Here is a 15,608-nt window from a genome sequence, read left to right as displayed (position 1 = left end):
ATGTCAGCTGATTTTTCTACAGAAATTTGGCAGGTCAGGAGTGGCATGATATGTTCAAAGAGCTGAAAGGGAAAAACCTGCAATGTAAGGTACCCTATACAGCAAGATGATACTTAGAGTAAAAAGAGAGATAAAAAAAATGTCTCAGACAAGCAAAAACTAATCCAGTTCATCAATACTAAGCCAACATTTAAGGAAATGCTAAATTCTCTTCATGAAAAATAAAAGTGTACAACAAGAAGCAACTATCTATAAGGAAGGAAAAAGATCCACTAGTAGCCAAGTATATAGTAAAGGCTGAAGGATCAGCCAGTTAAATAAGATGCTACAAATATTAAAAGTCAAAAAAATTGTAAAATCAATAATAATTAAAATAACTTCATGATGAACATGAAGTTGTCAAATATGACATCAAAAAACACAAAGTATGGGGGAAGAGTGAAAAATGTTGATCTTTTAGAATGTGCTTGGATTTAAAGGACCACCTGTATCAAATAAACAGATACAGTCATGGGTCAACATATATGAATACCATAGCAACCACAAGAGAGGAAGGAACACAAATATACCACTAAAGGAAATTGTCAGAACAAAGAAATTAAAAGTATGAGAAAAGAATAGAGAAGAACTACAAAAACAACCAGGTAACAAGTAATAAAATGGCAGTAAGTACACACCTATCAATAATTACTTTAAATGTTAACGGACTAAATGCTCCAATAAAAAGACATAGGGTGGATGGTTGAATAAAAATGTGACCCATCTATATGCTGCTTTCAAGAGACTCACTTCAGAGCAAAAGACAGACTGAAAGGATATGAAAAAAATACTTCATGCAAATGGAAATGAAAATAAAGCTGAGTAACAAAACTCATTTCAGACAAATTAGACTTTTAAATCAACTCCATAACAAAAGACAAAGAATGGGCATTATTTAATAATGACAGCATTAATACAAGAGGGGAATATATAACATTCGTTAACATATATGCACCTAATATAGGAGCACCTAAATATTCAAAGCAAATATTAACAGACAGAAAGGGAAAATCTGACAATACAATAATAGCAGAGGATTTCAACATTCCACTTAACATCAATGTGTTCATTTATCAAGACAAAACCAATAAGGAAACACTTGTCTTAAATGATGCCTTAGACCAGTTGATCTTAACAAATATCTACAGGATATTCCCTAAAAACAAGAAAGCACATTCTTTTCAAGTGCACACAGACCATTCTCCAGGATGGATCACATCCTAAGACACAAAACAAATTTCAACAAATTTAAGAGGATAGATACTATATCAAGTTTTTTTTTTCTGACCCCAATAACATGAAAATAGAGGTCAATCACAGGAAGAAAAATGGGCAAAACACATGAGAAGTAAACAACATGCTGCTAAAAAAACCAATGTGCCAATGAAAAAATCACAGAGAGGGGTCTGAAAATACCTCAGGAAAAGTAAAAATTAAAACACAACATTCCAAAATCTTTGGGACACAGCAAAAGCAGTTCTAAGAGGGAAGTTTATAGCAATACAGGCCTAACCCAAGAAACAAGAAAAATCTGAATCATACCTACCATATAAAGGAATTAGAAAAAAAAAAACAAAAAAAACTCAAACAAGCCCAAAGTCAGATAAGAAAGAAACAAATAATAATAAAGAGGAAATTAATGAAATACAGACCCCCCCAAAATGGAAAAAAAAAAACTATTTTCTTTAAAAAAAATGAATAAGCTTTTAGCCAGCTCATTAGGAAAAAGTCCAAATTCTTTAAAAATTTGTGATTAATTTCTTACTAATTGTGACTAGTGAAGCTCAATTCACTAATTACCAAAGAAATGCAAATCTAAAACACAATATAAGATACCGCTTCACATCTGTCAAAATGGCTATCTCCAAAAAGACCACAAATAAAAAAATGTTGGTGAAAATGAAAAAGGAACATTTTGTACACTGTTGGTAGGAGTGTAAATTTGTAAAGCCACTATGGAAAGCAGTATGAAGATTCCTCAAAAAAATTAAAAAAGGAGATAATTTATAATCCAGCAACTTCATTGCTGGGTATATATCCAAAGAAAATGAAAACACATATTAGGAAGGATAAATGCACCCCAATGTTCATAGGAACATTATGTACTATAGCCAAGATATGGAAGCAACCTAAATGTCCAACAGATGAATGGATAAAGATATGATATGTATATACAAGAGAATACTAGTCATCCACAAAAAAGAATGACGTTTGCAAAAATACTGGTGGACTTGGAACATACTATGCCTGGTGAAATAAGTTATGCAGAGAAAGACAAACGCTGTATATCATTGATACATGGAGTTGAAAAAACAGTCATGAATATAACAGTCATGAATATAACAGTCATGAATATAAAACAGTCATGAATATAACAAAACAGAAACATATTCACAGTTATAAAGAACATCCTAATGGTTACCACTGGGGAGAGGGAAGAGAGGAGGAGCTAGATGGGGTAGAGTATCAAAAGGTACAAACTGCAACATATAAAATAAATAAGCTATAAGTATATATTGTATAGCACAGGGAATATAGCTAGTATTTTATAACTTTAAATGGAATATAATCTATAAAAGTAATTGAATCACTATGTTGTACACCTGAAACTCATATACTATTATAAATCAAATATATCTCAAATGTTAAAATGTTGCAAAAGTTTTTCATTTTTTATTTATTTATTTCGTCTTTTTGTCTTTTCTAGGGCCACACCCGCAGCATATGGAGGTTCCCATGCTAGGGGTCTAATCAGAGCTGTAGTCACTGGCCTACACCACAGCCACAGCAACACCAGATCTGAGCTGCGTCTGCGACCTACACCACAGTTCACGGCAATGCCGGATCCTGAACCCATGGAGCAAGGCCAGGGATCAAACCTGTGACCTCATGGTTCCTAGTCAGATTTGTTAACCACTGAGCCACGATGGGAATGCCACAAAAATTTTTTAAATTAAATTAATAAAATAATGAGTTTCATGTTAGTTATATTTACAACAAAATAAATAAATAGATAAATGGATACATAAATAAGATTTGAAAGAGGCAATCAGTCAGCCAGATTTGACCTGAAAGCCAGAGCTGCTGAGCCCTGGTGATTTGTGTGATCACAAGCAAGTTGTCTAGTGTCTCTCTTCCTCAGAAGGTTGTGTGAAGGTTAAAAGAGTTAATACTTAGCATTTAAGATAACACTTGGAATACATTAAATATTCAATAAATGCTAGGTGTTAATATTATCAGTATTGTTCTCAGTAAATTTTAGAACATTTGAGGATTTGAGGAAAGAGATGAATCTTGTCTTTTCACATGAACACATATGAAAGTTCCCTTAGATCACAAGCACAGAGGCAGCGGCTTAACTAGAGTTGCTAGACTCCTCTGCCCCCAGCTGCCTCCTGATGACATCTTCAGTAGAGTTCAATGGCTAAGAATAGGAAGTTAGCTCAAGGGTTCTGAGCCTGGGAATATACAGCTATCAAGAGAAGGCTGGAAGAACTGGAAATAAAAGGGTGATGTTCTCATGAGAAAACAGGAGGGTCCCAGAGCCACTCTGCCCAGTAACAATTTATCTAGAATCTCCAGTGCCAGGGTTCTCTGAGAGTTCAGTCACCAACAATGCCAAGGCCACAGCCAAAATAGGCATGCAGGATAGACATCTGATCACTTGGGCACAGCTGGCATGACAATGCAGGCAACAGAGAATACAGAAATGTTATTCAGGAGGATCCACTAGCTGTTATTTCTGCTGTATTGGCTATAATTTATTTTCCTTTTTCTTTTTTCGCTTTCTTAAGGCCACACTTGTGGCATATGGAAATTCCTAGGCTAGGGGTGTAATCAAAGCTGTAGCCGCTGGCCCGTGCCACAGCCACAGCAATGCAGGATCTGAGCCACATCTGTGACCTACACCACAACTCATGGCAATGCTGGATCCTTAACCCACTGAGCGAGGCCAGGGATCGAACCTGCAACCTCATGGTTCCTACTCGGAACTGTTTCTGCTGTGCCACCATATGAACTCCTGTATTGGCTATATAATTTCTCTCTCTCTCTTTTTTGATTCTATGGCATTTAAGGCCTTGATCTGGAGAGATACCCCACAAGGGGCTAACTAATTCCTAGACATAGAAAACAATACCCTTCAAGTGTACCTTTGATATAAAAACTAGCAAATCCATAGACAACATTCCCAACTGTCTCCTTTAAAAAATAGACGCAAAGCCAATATTCCCTCTTTCCTAAATCACCCCAAGGAAGGATATTAGACAACTAGGGATCATCCTTATAGCCTAAATCACACCAAATTATTCGAACTAGCCAATCTAGGTTACTTGGTGTACCTACCTTTCCTCACCCATTCTGATGGTCATCTAGACCTTTAGAAAAGAGAAATTCACCAAGGGATCCTAAGAGTGCTGGACATAGGTAGTTGGCCACAAACCTAACAACTGGACTGATTTTTAGAAACTTTTTCAAATGATTGAGACCAAGGAAGAAATACAATTTGACTCATGAGCAAAAGCGTGAGTTGTCAAAGTGATTCGTATACAGTCCTGGTCCAGTATCTTGAGTTAGCTGTCTACTTAGCTGTCATTTTTTTTTTTTCTCTTCTTGGCCTGGTGATGTTGGTTTTAGAATAAGAAAAAAGAATTGCAGTTCATTCAGGAGGAGGCCTCAAAACCGAGTCTCTATCAAAAACTAAGGTGTAAGAAATTATGACCTATCTTTTATATTAGCATTCCATAGATTAGCAAACTTATAAATACTATTTATAGTTTCTAGAAAATGTGCTTTTTTTAAAAAATGAAAAATATCTTAATGGGTGCCAAGCATACATATTAATAATCCTAAATATTTTTAGCTACTCTGTAAAAGGAAAGTCTATGTTCAGTAATTAATATTCCAGTATCTTATTTGGAAATGACTTGGATTTTTAATGGTTTTTCATCATTTAACATAATTTAGCAAAACTCAAGTTACCAACATCTGGAAAGACTATTTCCAAAATATAATTATAGAGTTTAACCTAAAAGCTTTTAATTCATTTACCTCTACTTTATTTGCTTAAAAGTTTCATCATACCAAGTTATTTTTCTTGCTAACAAACTTGTAACAAATAACAAGATCTTATTTGCTTTCTAATAAACCTAGGTACTATAAAAGTATTATATTTAATGTTGATAACTCTAAAAACATGCCTATAATAACTAAACCAAAGAGATAACATCTTTAATACCTGATATTAATTCAACACTGCATATTTGCCAGATTATGTGACCCCAAAATTCATTCCAGCCAGTTTCTTTTATATTTCTGAGTATTAATATAAATGCTTAATTTCCTATAATCCAATTCAATAAATAAAGCTTTTACAAATTAACTTTGGGAATAACAAACATCTACAACACAGAGGTATACAAACACAAACAGATACAGACACCCTCTAATTTCTCTTTTTTTTTAAGCATGCTCGTATTATGGTTTTAATAGGTGTACATGAACTAGTCGATATAAATTATAGATTTATGATTCTATACAGTCAGTGCGACATACACAGAGAGGCTGTATGTCTGAGAGCGGGTATGCAGTGTAGGCGGGCGTGGGGCCCTGGCAGCGCCCCCAAGCTCTCCAGGCTGGACTTTCGCACAGCGGCCGGTGAGGAAGGGTCTGGGACAGGAGGCCACCTCCTAGCCAGGAAGCCAAGTGGAGGACCTGAGCCGGCGGCAAAGCTCGGGGGCTGGAGGCTCAGAGACGAATCTTTCCCACCCTCCATCCTTGTCCACACCTCCAGCTGCAGCTCTGTGGCCCTAAAATAGGCCAGACGCGCGGGGCCGTTAGTGCTGGTCTACTGCGTGTCCCGGACCCTGGGATGGGTACCTTGATCCCCGGCCCAACGCCAGGTCCAACCTGCATCTGAATGGAGCTAAGGTATGCTCGGCCGCGCCCAGCTCAGAGGGGGCCTTTAGGTTCGCACCCTGCCAGGGGCCAGGCTTGCCCCGGCTCCGTGGCGCTCCAGTTCTCAGGCGAGGCCGCTCAGTCCGGGTCCAGCTCGGCGGGAACGCGGGTTATGGGAGCGCTCCCTCCGAGCTACCGGTCCCGGCCCGCTCCTCCCGCGCCGCATCCCCTCCGCGGAGCAGCCCGTCCTGCTGGGAGGGAGCGAACACGAACCACCGGCACCATCCCGAGGAAACTTGCAGCTCATCCGTTTTTGTTTTTCTCCAGCACTTTTCTCTGATGTCTTTTTGCTTCGTTTTATCTTGTTTTGGAGGGCTGAGTGGGGTCCAGGAAAGCAAACACAAAACCAATCCAGAGGTGGGGAGGTGGGGAGCAAGGGGCCGTGGAGGCGCCAGGTCCTCAGCGCCCGCCCCAGGGGTGCCGGGCCCACCACTGGTCCTCTTGGCCCTCCTGGGAGGTCAGCTGTTGTAGTGGCATGCTTTGAGGCCTGAGGCCGGTCCCTGCAGGCTGCCTGTAGCCTCACGAGGAGTGCTGCTTGGACTTGAGCTGTAGGCTGTCTAGGCTTGAGTTGCATGTGTCCGGGGTAGACGCTGTACAGCAAGGCGGGTGTGCCATAAGGGCAGGCGCCCGGTGACATGGTGGTGTTAAGTGAGGACCGGAGAGGTTGTTGATATTGAGGCCCGAGTTGGGCATGCTGGGCATGGCACCGGGGCCCATGCTCGAGGGCATGGTCATGGAGGAGATGGAGCTGGGGGCGGAGAACATGGACTGTGACGACAGCGGGCTCATGGAGTTGAAGAATGTGGAGCTCTTGATGGAGAGTGGTGCTGGCGCCAGACTCTTGGTGGTCCAGTTGTTGTAGGAGTAGCCAGCGGCATACACATCCTCAGAGGCCGCTGAACCGGGGCACGTAGACGTCCTTGCACAGGTCCAGCAGCTGGTTACCCTCGCACTTGTGCCACTTGGCTCACCAGTTCTTGAACCAGACCTGCACGTGTGGCTCGGTGAGGTTGGTCCACACAGCAATCTCCTCCTGCATGCACATACTCATGTCTGGGTAGTGGTTCCTCTGGAACGTGGCCTCCAGGTCCTGCAGTTGCTGACTTGAGACACCCTATCATTTCCATCCCCAAATTTCAGCCATGAATGAGGTACAATAATATAAAACCCATCAATAACAAAAAGGGTTGGATTCAAATTGGGTTTCTGGTAGATGGGACAAATCCAGATCACCTGCCCAGATCACTAAATCCTTTTTACTAATATTTATGGAGAAGACATTTAAGATCTCTATTTGTACCTAAGTCAGGCTCCAAATTACCTATTGCTCTGTTTTACCTTCCTGAAATTTATATTTTAAAGAGATGGTCACTTTCACATAGTCATTTGATGCTTTCCAAAAAGCTCTCAAATTTCCTAGGTTTCCCTCTCTATCTATGGGACTTATTGGGATTCCTATAACTACCTGTGTAATTATCCTACTCCATCCCTATAACTGCCTCACTTTTAACTATGGCCCTTGGTTCACATTTGATCTGAAGAGGCTAGCCTGTAACTTCAGATGGTCCCATTGTAACAAGTACTAGTGTTTTCAGATGGGGAAGGCAATTCAGACAAAAGATTATTTTAGAATGACTATTTAAATAAGGTTTAGAGGGGAGCAATAGTTAAAGTTATAGGTACATTTTTATCATTAATCTTTAATTAGCCTTCTGCAATAAATCTTTTAATGAGGTTATTTTGGAGTTTTAAAACATTTGGGGGCTTCTGCATACCAACAAAAATCGGTACAATAGTTTAAGATGAGAGCTCTCTCAATTTTAACAATTTAGAAGTTTTTCCAATTCAAAGGATCCAAGGAGGTAGCCCTAAACATATTTTTCCCTGCTAATTAATTTAGAAAGAGAAAAATTTTTACCACTGTTGTTTCTGGCAGACCCTACTGCTAGAGACCCAGAAGACCATTGGCTTGAAAACAGTCCATAAAAAAAAATCAGTTTGGGAGTGCCCCAAACAAGAACCCAATCTTGGCCAGTTCAGGGTGGGGTTTCCTTTAATTCCCGTTTAAGTACTTGCGAGCATACATAAACCCATAGGTGGTTGCCTGCATGGGCGCTCTTTTGCCTTTAGGCTTTCCATTATTAATCTGGTAGTCTAATTCAGATATGAAATAATCTGAACAAGTTTCTGAGGACAGTATGGTGGATCAAATGTGTCCTTGCTTCTGAGTTTAGCTAACCAAAGCGTTACCCTTGAAACAGTTCAACTCTTTTTTTTTTCCCTTAGTTTCTCCTTTCAACAGTTTACAGTTACCATGGGTGCTTGGAGTACTAGATTATCGGCCTCTGGTCATGCAGTATTTACTTGCTAGTTGTAGTGGGTCTCCCTTATTCTTCAGAGCTGAATAATTCAGGCATTTGAATTAATTCTAATTCACCAGCAAAATTTTTCTCGGTTCAGAGTGTTGGGGAAAGGTGACCTTGGCTGGGATCGTCAGTGTTGGAAAGTGAGACACACGAACACAGGGAGATCTTGACAAGGCTCTTTATTTCTGCAGAAGGGCATGAGTGCTCAAAAAGTGCATGAAGAAGGAAGACCCCCCCCCTCTCCTATTTATCTCTAACACAGGCAGTGTATCTCTTCCCTTCCCATTGGTTGGGTTGGGGCACACATTCTTCTCAGTTGGCTAATTTGAAACAAATTGTTACTGGGAGAAGAGGGAAAGAGGGGGGTAGAGGAAGGTGTCTCAGACAAAGCAGGAACAAATTGGAGCAACCAAGTCTTACTTTGTTAGAAAAGATATGTGTTAATTCTCTCAAGACCACATGTCAATTTGTTTTTTTTTGTTTGTTTGTTTTTTCAATTTAATCCAAACTTAACAAAACCCAGCCACCTATGTTTTCTTAGGCCTCCTGCCCAGATCCTCATTGGATTCTGCCTAGGTAGTGTACCAGTGCCCCTTAAGACAAGTTTTAGAAAATTGACAGAACACTGTAAACCAAGTATAATTGAAAAAATAGAAATATATATATATATATATTTTTTAAGATGGGGAAGTTCCCATCATGGCTCCGTGGTTAACAAACCTGACTAGTATCCATGAGGATGAGAATTCAATCTCTGGCCTTGCTCAGTGGGTTAAGGATCCAGCATTGCCATGTGCTGTGGTGTAGGTTGCAGGCTCAGATCCTGCATTACTGTGTCTGTGCGTAGTCTGGCAGCTACAGCTCTGACTCGATCCCTAGCCTGGGAATCTCCATATGCTGAGGAGATTGTCCTAAATAGACAAAAAAAAAAAAAAAAAAAAAAAAAAGACTCCAAGTTTTAAGTAAGAATAGTTTGAATAAAATTTTAAGGATCATCATTCACACAATTATAGCCAGAACTCTTCCTCTGCTCGCTGGTACCAAAAAGAAACATGGAGACAGAGTTTTGGGTGAAGGAGAAATAATAGCTTTATTGCTTTGCCAGGCAAAGGAGGGTCACAGCAGGCCTATGCCTCAAAGACTGTTCCCCACTTAGGAGAGTTTGGGAAGTGGTTTTACAGTCTGGGGAGTGAAAAATAGGGCCACGGATAAGGATCAGGGTAGAGGCAAGCTTGCGTTGTTTTCAAAGCTGGTGTTCAGTGGTCTGGTGGTCTTCTTTCCAGAATAAAGAATGCTTCATTACTGTATTCCATTCATTGAGGGGTTTAGTTCTGTAGAAGAACCCAAAAATATTGTTATCAATATACTTTGAGGAGGAACCAGGACCCTGCCCCAAGGCTGCACTATTGTTTCTTGACTGCTCCTCCCTGGGGTCTCTGAATCCACTCCCTTCCCTGATGAGCAACTGTTTGAGCCTGCCCTTTGGAACTCAGGGAAGGTCATGGAGGCTGAAGTTTATTCCCTAAAAGCAAGAAATGGGGGCCACAGAAAGAAAGCCTTGTGTGCCCAGGAGTGCACAGGGCCCTGCTTGGTTTCACAATGAGATCTGGATGTCAGGGGAACTCACCAGAACTTCTAAGGAACCAGTGGGGCTCAATGGGCCTATGCTTCATACCAAGAACCAGTTCAGGATAAACTCCCAGTGGGTTATCTCTGATTTCCTGTTGGCTACACCATACATATTTGAAAAAAAAATAATCAGTTGATGTAAGAAATGGAAAATTTTATTTGAGCCATACTGATGATTATAACCAGAAAACAGCCTCTCAGAAAGTTCCAAGAACTGTTCTGCCAGTTAGAATTCAAAGCACAGTTATGTAAATTTTTGAGACAGAGGACTGTATATTAAATTATATATTATTGATGGTTTACACAATCCATATCTACGCATACAAAACAAATATAGAGGGTCATGGTGAAACTGATAGCACTTATGGTTTGAACCTAGCCAGAACCCAGATTGGGACTTGAACCCATATGCCAGGACTCAAACCCAGCCTAAACCCAGAGTGGGGTTTGAACCCATGGATTTTAAATGAAAATCACTCACCCAGAGTCTGGACTTACTGAGGTTCAGCTTCTTTCTGTCTCAGAATAGAAGGAATTCAGTGAGAGACAAAGTGGCAAGCAAGAAATAGATTTATTTAGATACGACACTTGTAAGAGATGCAAGCAGGCAGACAAGGATGCTCTGCCCCAAGGATTAGGTGGGCTACATTTTTATAATCCAAGGGGAGTGGGGGTGGGAAAGGACTGCCTCTTCTTCTTTCTTCAAGTAGAGTAGTAGCTCTTCCTTGGTATCCAGTAAGAGAGTATTTGACCCTATAAGGTCAAACTAGGACTGTCATGGTGCTTATTCATATCAGTAGAATGGTGGTCCTTAAACTCCTGTCCTTGGTATGAACTTGAATGCAGCCCTCACCCCATCCCCCACCCAGTGACCTGAGGCATATCTCATGCCTCCACTAGTCAAGCAAGTCTGCTTTGTTCCTTCTGATGGCCCTCTTGAGCAATTATTAACTTATTTGTGATCTCCCAAATTTCCCCAGATGTCCCTTTCTATCTGCGGTCCCTTATTGGGACTCCTACAACTACTTGGTAATTATCCTACTCTATCCCTATCAATGGGTGCCACGGCCCCTTACAAGATGAAGAAGGAAGGTTATCTCCTTCTTTTTTTTTTTTTTTTTTTTTTTTGACTTTTTGCCTTATCTAGGCCTGCTCCAATTGGACTCCCAGGCTAGGAGTCCAATTGGAGCTATAGCTGCCGGCCTACACCACAGCCACAGCAGTGCAGAATCTCAGCTGCATCTGTGACCCACACCACAGCTCACAGCAACACCAGATCCTTAACCCACTAAGCAAGGCCAGGGATAGAACCTGCAACCTCATGGTTCCTAGTCAGATTTGTTAACCACTGAGCCATGACCGGAACCCCAGTCTCCTTCTATTACCTATGAGCTGTGACCCTGGATGAGATTAAGAAGCCATGTCTTCTCCTAAGGAGGTCTGGTTAATGCAGACACACAACATACACTAAAGGGGAGGAAAGAGACCCAAATGATCAAAGAAAAATTTTATATTTAAATTCTTCTCCTCTTCCCATAAAATATGAATTTTATTTCATCAGGAGTTAAAGACAGAAATTGTCATTTAATAATCTGTCACCTGCTAGTATTTAGTTTCACTGCATTTTCTGAAGTATAAATGATAGACATCTGTGGTTTCAATGTCCTCCTTGGATACATTTTTCATTGAGATTTTCTTTCTTTAAATTGTTGCTTTTGTATAGGTGGTACTCTACAAGTGGTTTCAGAATTAACTCCTCTCTTTCCTTATGAAAACCACTTTCCTCTGTAAAATTTTGTTCAGCCAGTTTAAAGTAAGTGGACTCATTGAAGTACATTCATAGATTCAATATTAAATATTACCACTTCAACCAGATAAAATTTGAACATCAATATTAGACAAGGTCGTCACATGTAATGTAAGTTGTATATTTATAATTCACTGAACCAAGTAATGAGTATGCAGTTAGTAGCATAGCAGAAAGATTTGTTGAAAACCAGAGCTATTTTTGTTATCAGATGAGTGAGTATTCTCTAAGTGTTTTTCCTAAGGACAAAATGTGCTCCTCTAAAATGGGATAAGAGCCACTCTAAAATGAGAAGTCATCTCACTTGGATGCATTTTATTGGAAAACACTCACCAGGGGTCAATTCCTGCTTCAGCTGGTAGAGAACTAAGCAGACCGTGATATGTCATCACCAGATTCTATTCAAGGATTAATGGCCCCAAAGAACAAGATGCCTCTTTAAGTCTTCCTGTAATGTTACACCCAATAGTGACTCGTTCCACCATTCCAGTCCCTTTTGCACATTGAGGGGCAGAGGATGGCTTTTCACAAGTCTCAGAGGAACAGGGGACATGGATAATCCAGTACAGGTTCTAAGTCATCTCTTTTGGTTCAGGCCAAGTCATGGCACCCATGAGATCTGCCAAAACAGAAGCTCTCCTCCCCTGGGGTGGGTGGGGTAGCAATAGATGGAATTTGCTTAGAGTCATCTCTCACCACAAGGGAAATCTACAATGTCCCTGGAAAGATATGGTCTAATTCTGCTACTAATTTGGTTTAAATGACCTTGAAAGGTTGAGGGATTTCTGTAACTCCTTCACTCCATATATAAAAGGCTGTGATAATGAATTTCAGGGCAGCACCTGTTGGCCTTCACAAATCAGAACTGAGGATCCAGGAGTGGGACTGAGACTTGTCTTCCTTTGCACCTCAGCAGGATACCACCTCACCTGGAAATTCATCTTTAAGGTACAGTGTATTCATCTTGGTGTTGTCAGGTGCGGGATCAGCTTATACCTGGTGCTGGGAGTTGACACTCATTTCTTATACATATGTCTTTGGTGGCCATTTGGACTCATTTTTCCCTCCCTTTGAACACCCCACTTTGCACTAGTCTGGGAACAGGGTTAGACCAATAGAGTTTTTCCATCTCTGATTTCTGCATGTTGGTTATGCATGCATTTCAAGTTAGTATGAAAAAACATAAATCAGTTTTTGATCTCACTGAGAAAGTCTCTCTTGAGATTAAATAAAATACAGAACATACCTCATATTGATTAATGGACAACTTAGTGCCAAGGAAACATTTATTATGGGTGCCAGAATCAAGGCGGCATCTTAGAAAGCTGAAGGTCTTGAGAATTAATCTATAATTTGGGGTTTTTACTTGACTAAATAACATAGGACTTGGGAAAGTAAATTGTAGAATTATCTTTTGTTTTGGTTTATACACCTAATCATTATCTAGCCCCTCATTAAATGACATAAGTGATTGAGCCTTACACAAAATCAAGGTTTATATAAATGTTATTTGATTAACTTGATATTTATTTAAAGGGCATTCTAGTATGCTTTCAGAGTAAGTTAATTAGTAAACGAAATTTATGAATTCCCGAAGGAGTAATATCTTTTCCAGATTGGCAATTTTTGCTGCAAATAAAACTAATTATTTGAATAGATATAAACTTGAGCAAAAAAAAAAAAATCTTTGCTGTGAGGATGCAGAGAAATAGAACTGATTGAAGAACAGACCCCTTCTGCTAAAGTCTAATTATTTATATTTGCCCTTTAGTTATGTCCAAGGCAACCAGACATCCTCATTTGGAAGATATGCACTGAAATACAAAACCCCTATAATGCCAAAGGTGCAGATTATTCCCTTGAACCTGATACTAATGGATTTCCCCAACTCTTAGAACCAGAAAGAACCCTGATGAACCTCTAAACCGAACACTTCATTTCACAGATGAGGATACTGAAGTATCTTTGCCAAAATCTAAAAAGAAAGTTTGTAAACAAAGTGAAAGAAAGTCATAAAATAAAAAGCATTTAAACATGTACCTAAGAAATAAATACATTAATAATAATATGGTTGAAATCACAATAGGCCAAATATCATCCAAAGAAAATAGAGGAAATAGAAATTAATAATTGGCCATTTAGAATATCTACTGTGAGAAACTTGAACATTTCTTTTTACTTATCTCAAACTATGTATCTTCCTTATTAGCACAAAAATGCAAATAAATTTTGTTAAAATTTGTTTTTTATTTGTTTAAGCAATGAGTTTTTTTAATGTTTAATACTATTGAACACATAGGACTCTATATCAGCACTGTCACAATTTATTCATTAATTCAACAAATAATTTTTGAGTGTCAACTACTTTCCAGTGTCTGTCTTGAGATGGCACATTCAGGTATGATCTCCTGAGTACAGAACCAGAAGCTGTGCTTTTGTCTTTTCACTAAGTGCTGAACACATCAATAGTTTGGTATTTTCTGCCCTAGTGGAGACTAAAAGCACCTCTACAGAAGAGGATTTTCTAAGTCTATAAATGTTCCGACACTCCCATAACAGCAGAGGGCCATATGGAATTATACAGTCAATATTTAAGAATACATAGCTTGTAATTGACCTGCAATTATAATTCTAGGAGTTTCTGCTCCAGATATGCTTGTGAACAAAATATATGATTCACACTAATTTTTTGCAATAGATCCAAATAAATTTAATGTCCATCAACACAAGAATGCTTACATAAATTAGGCATATCCACTAAAAATGGCAACCATAAAAAAAATACAGTCTGACAAGGAAATATTTTCTGAAGTGAAAAAATAATGCAGAGCAGTGTATATACTATGGTTCTGCTTGCAAAAAAAAATTCTCATATGTGGTTTCATTAAAATGGAAATATAAATAAGACATTATTAACAGTGGGTGTCTTTGAGAAGAGTATCAGGCAAGAGCAAGAAAAAAAGAAGACTTTTAGTTTTATATCCTTCGGTACTTTTTTTTTTTTTTTTTTTTTTTTGCTTTTTTTTAGGGCCACACCACCCATGACATATGGAAGTTCCCAGGCTAGGGGTCAAATCAGAGCTGCAAGCTGCCAGCCTATCTCACAGCCACAGCAATGCAGGATCCAAGCCATGTCTGCAATCTACATCTTAGCTCACAGCAACATTGGAATCCCAATGTGATTCCAATGTGAGGCCAGGGATCAAACCTGCATCTTCATGGATACCAGTCACATTTGTCTCTGCTGCACCACAATGGGACCGCCACTTTCAGTACTTTTTGAAATGTTTTGCTGTATACATGCACTATATTTACATGTTTTATTTTTTTATTCTTTTTTTTTTTTTTTTTTTTTTGTCTTTCTGCTATTTCTTGGACCGCTCCCCTAGCATATGGAGGTTCCCAGGCTATGGATCGAATCGGAGCCGTAGCCACCGGCCTACGCCAGAGCCACAGCAACGTGGGATCCAAGGCCCATCTGCAACCTACACCACAGCTCACGGCAACACAGGATCCTTAACCCACTGAGCAAGGCCAGGGATCCAACCCGCAACTTCATGGTTCCTAATCAGATTCGCTAACCACTGAGCCATGACGGGAACTCCATATATTTACATGTTTTAAAATGCAGTCTTGGGAGTTCCCGTCGTGGCGCAGTGGTTAACGAATCCGACTAGGAACCAAGAGGTTGCGGGTTCGGTCCCTGCCCTTGCTCAGCGGGTTAATGATCCGGCGTTGCCGTGAGCTGTGGTGTAGGTTGCAGACGCGGCTCGGATCCCATGTTGCTGTGGCTCTGGCGTAGGCCGGTGGCT

The 15,608-nt window shown here is 39.9% G+C and overlaps 2 pseudogenes across 1 annotated transcript in view; one reads left to right on the top strand and one right to left on the bottom strand.

The window, feature by feature from the left end:
• LOC100525248 (protein FAM240B-like) overlaps window positions 1-15,608 on the top strand; it is a 133,671-nt pseudogene that overhangs the window by 77,292 nt on the left and 40,771 nt on the right. Inside the window, exon 2 of the transcript XR_014817644.1 lies at window positions 12,631-12,744. The product of XR_014817644.1 is annotated as a protein FAM240B-like (transcript). The remainder of the gene's footprint in view (window positions 1-12,630; window positions 12,745-15,608) is intronic.
• Window positions 6,328-8,104, bottom strand: LOC110255594 (pituitary homeobox 1 pseudogene; annotated as a pseudogene).

The sequence above is a fragment of the Sus scrofa genome, chromosome 10, assembly GCF_054392235.1.
Source record: "Sus scrofa isolate SSC_HxYL_T2T_F1_AM1 chromosome 10, Sscrofa_HxYL_maternal_Yorkshire_Landrace_v2.0, whole genome shotgun sequence".
NCBI lineage: Eukaryota > Metazoa > Chordata > Mammalia > Artiodactyla > Suidae > Sus > Sus scrofa.
This window is presented reverse-complemented; position numbering and strand designations above follow the sequence as displayed.